Here is a 4,319-nt window from a genome sequence, read left to right as displayed (position 1 = left end):
CCCGAGCAGCCACCCGCCCCGGCCAGCAGCAGCGAGACAGCAGCAGGCCCCGCGCCGAACTGCAGAGGCGAGCGACAGCGCCGCCTGGCGGCGGAGGTCTGAACTGCAGCGCCTGCCCCGGGGCTTCGCGGTGTCCCCGCTGTCCGGGCCCCTCGCTCCCCTCCCGGCTCCCAGCCTTGGGGTGAGGGCGCTGGGGCCGCCTGACAGGAGCGCGAGACAGCGGGGATGGGGGCGGGAGACGGCAGAGCAGGCGGGAAGAAGCGTTGAGCTGCCCAGTGTGAGGGGAGGTGGCAGGGCTGGCTGACGAGCAGGGCCACGGCCCCTTGGCTTGGGGACAGGGGCGGCTTTAGGAAGGGGGGGGGGCAATGTGAACATTTTCAGGGGGGGCCTGGCAGGGATGACTTAAAAAAAAAGTGTGAAAAAGGCCTTTCATTTTTTCCATGTATTATTTACTTTCCTTAACTATATAAATAATAAAATTATGTATTATATACAGTGCATCATGTATGCTGTTGATTGCTTATTAATGACTGCCGGTTCACATGTGGGTCCCTGCCACTCCTTGGGGGTGTGCACATGTGTGCGTCCCAGCTGCTCCCTGCCCCCTCATGGAAGCAGGTGTGCAGGGTTACAGTGGACATGGGGCTGGTTGGTGGCAGGGCAGGGGCTGACTGGAGGTAGGGTCTGGCTGCAGGCAGGGCAAGGGGTTTGGGCCGGGACAGTGGTGCCGTGGGGCTTGCCGTGCTCTGGCCGGAGCTGCAGCTGGGAGAGCGGGGCTGTGGGGCAGCTGCGCTCCCGCCAGCGCTTTGGTCAGGGGAGCGGGCCCACGGAAGACCCCAGAGTAGACCGCAGCCGGGGTAAGTAAAAAAAGTTAAAAAGGCACCTAAGGTGCGGGGCCCGATTCCCGGGAATCGGGCGAATTGGCCTGAAGCCGGCCCTGCTTGTAGGGCTGCTCCCCTGGGCTTTGCTGCTTTCACCCAGCGACTGGAGAGATAAAAATGATTGCAGATGCCTGCTGTTGGCTTCGTGCCAGCCGCTGGATTTGCAGGACCCAGCGCCTGGGGTCTGCTGAGGAGATGCTCCGCTTCCATCTTTTCAAAAAGTGCCTTTCTAACCCTGGCAGTCGTACAGAAAAGCCTGAGAACATGGCTCAGCTGGCCCATGAAGACTTGTGCCAGGCCTGGGCTACGCCACAGAGTTAGGGTGATGGAAGCTGCCTTGCATCAACCTGGGTGTGCAAGTGTCTATGTCCAAATTTGTCTTTAGCTGTGTAAGCGCCCCGCTATGGCAGTGCAGTAAAAAAATCTCCTTGGACAGCATAGAACCATGGTCAATCTATTGAGGTCGCTGCAGAATGAGTATAAACCTCATGAACTGTCAAGTATCAGAGGGTAGCCGTGTTAGTCTGGATCTGTAAAAGCAGCAAAGAATCCTGTGGCACCTTATAGACTAACAGACGTTTTGGAGCATGAGCTTTCGTGGGTGAATACCCACTTCCTCAGATGCATGTAATGGAAATATCCAGGGGCAGGTATATATATGTGTGCTAGCAAGCAAGCTAGAGATAACGAGGTCAGTTCAATCAGGGGGGATGAGGCCCTGTTCTAGCAGTTGAGGTGTGAAAACCAAGAGAGGAGAAACTGGTTCTGTAATTGGCAAGCCATTCACAGTCTTTGTTCAATCCTGAGCTGATGGTGTCAAATTTGCAGATGAACTGAAGCTCAGCAGTTTCTCTTTGAAGTCTGGTCCTGAAGTTTTTTTGCTGCAGGATGGCCACCTTAAGGTCTGCTATAGTGTGGCCAGGGAGGTTGAAGTGCTCTCCTACAGGTTTTTGTATATTGCCATTCCTAATGTCTGATTTGTGTCCATTTATCCTTTTCCGTAGAGACTGTCCAGTTTGGCCGATGTACATAGCAGAGGGGCATTGCTGGCATATGAAAGAAGAGAACTATAGAGAACATGTTCACTGAGATCATGTAAGCCAATGCTGCATCAGACTGTGAATAAAGGACCTGGAGGGCCAATATGGCAGATAGCATAGAGAAGAAAAAGGTGAGCAGGAGAAAGGTCCAGGAATCCCAGCAGGAAAACAAGAAGGAGATGCACCAGGACGTAATGGGTCTTCTCAGGCAACAAACCTAAATGTCACAGGCCTCGGTTGACTTTTCTATCCAGAAATCCCAGATTCACCACCTTTTGCAGTTCTTGGAGAACTCCGTGCTACTAGCTCCCTACACTGCTTCCCCATTCCCCAAAATTCCATGTGGTATCACAGGCCATATCCTCAGGGCCGGCGCTACCGTTTAGGCAGCCTAGGCAATCGCCTAGGGAACCAGGATTATTTGGGGGGGGCGGCATTTTGCCTGGGGGGGGGCGGCAGGCTGCTTCGATTGACCTGCCGCAGGCATTCCTGCGGAGGGTCCATTGGTCCACGGCTCCAGTGGAGCTGCCGCAGTCATGCCTGCAGACGGTCGGCTGCTCCCGCGGCTCCGGTGGACCTCCTGCAGGCATGCCTGCAGCAGCTCCACCAGAGCCATGGACCAACGGACCCTCCGCAGGCATGCCTGCGGCAGCTCCACCGGAGCCACAGGCCAATGGACCTTCCGCAGGAATGCCTGCAGCAGCTCCACCGGAGCCGCAGGATCAGCGCGGGGGGCGGTGAAATGGCCGTGCGCCTAGGGCACAAGAAACCCTGGCGCTGGTCCTGCATATCCTTACCCCAGCCACTCCGTGCCAGGGACAACAAGGACAACCACAGCTTTACGTACATTCACCGACATAAGCACTCGTGTGCTCAGCGCTGTGTTCGTGGGAAAGTTTCTCCCACTGACAGAGCTTATGCCACTTGCGGAGGGGGTTTTTTTTAAGCTGATGGGAGAGCTTTCCCCCATTGGCATAGAGTGTCTTCACCACAGGCAGTAACAGAGTTGTATTGGTACAGCTGCCCTGCTGCAGCACTGTACACATGGACATACCCTTATTTTTATATCATCTTCCTCCTCCTCTCTTTGAGAATTACCCTTCGCCATGGTGTAGGCAAACAGGCGCCTGTGTATGTGAGGTTCCAACAGGATCTGGGATGCAGGGCCATCCTTAGGCATACGCAGCTGTGTAGGGCACCTGAAAATTTGGGGCACCCCTGGGTCTTAGTGTCCCCCCTTCCACTTCTTCCTATCCCTGTTCTGACCCTTCCTGCAGGCTCCCATCACAGCTGGCTGCTGCAGCCTGATGAGTCTTCCTCTGGAGGGGATCTAGTACTTAAAAGTGAAAAAGCTTCCCAGCCTGTCAGACCTATTAGCGTAACATTGAAACTGTTAAAGAGCCATTCAAGTGGTAATGAAGCCATTTGACAGGCATTTGCCAACCCCGAGGTATATACTATCAATTTCTGAATTTACTAACAGAAACAGTTGTGCATTACTGTAATATTTACTCAGGACATGTTAGTCTACTGGACCTTAGTTTAAAATTTGCTTTAAAAATATTTAATTAGTGTGTTGCTGAAGATTATAAAATCACATCTCTAAAAAATCCTTGCACAGATTTTTAGATGCACAATCTGAGTATTAATCTTTAGCCTTAAATGTTTGGATTTTCAGATATATAGTTTTTTAAAATAAATCCTTCAAAAGACTATCCTTATCTAAAATACATATGTGAACCCCAGCTGCAGTAGGACATAGGGGCACTAGTTTAATAATACTGCATAAGGCCTCATAAATCCTAAGAAAGGCCCTGCTGAGATGAAATGTAAATTTCTTGTTTACATCTCCCCATTGCTGAAGAATGGCTGCTTAAGTAAGTGCCCACTTGACTTTGTCACTTGTCTGGGATTACCAGTGTGTCTTTGTCTCAAAAACTGGTTTGTTGGCTTTACCCAGACTTACAAAATATTTCAGTAAGTTATCTAGAAGAATCTCATAACTTCACATATAATGTTGATACTCCCATTTCAACAGGATAGTATTCAGCAGATTATGAGTTTTGCAAATGATACCTCTCAAGGCATACTTTGTACAAACTATATCAAAATCATATAAAAGTGGTGAACAGGGTGTCACACATAGCTACATTGATCAGGGGTGAAAAATTCATACCCCTGAGTGCCATAGCAACATAACCCCCAGGGTAGATGCAGTTATGGTCAATGGAAGAATGCTTCCATCAAACTAGCTACCACTTCTCAGGGAGGAGGATTACCTACAGTGACGGAAAAGATCATTCAATAGCTGTAGCATCCATAGTGCAGATATGGCCCAAGTTTTAAACCTAAAAGTAACTTATTTATTCAGGGTTCCAAACAAAAGTATCTTTCAAGG

The sequence above is a fragment of the Gopherus evgoodei genome, chromosome 1 (assembly GCF_007399415.2).
Source record: "Gopherus evgoodei ecotype Sinaloan lineage chromosome 1, rGopEvg1_v1.p, whole genome shotgun sequence".
NCBI lineage: Eukaryota > Metazoa > Chordata > Testudines > Testudinidae > Gopherus > Gopherus evgoodei.
This window is presented reverse-complemented; position numbering follows the sequence as displayed.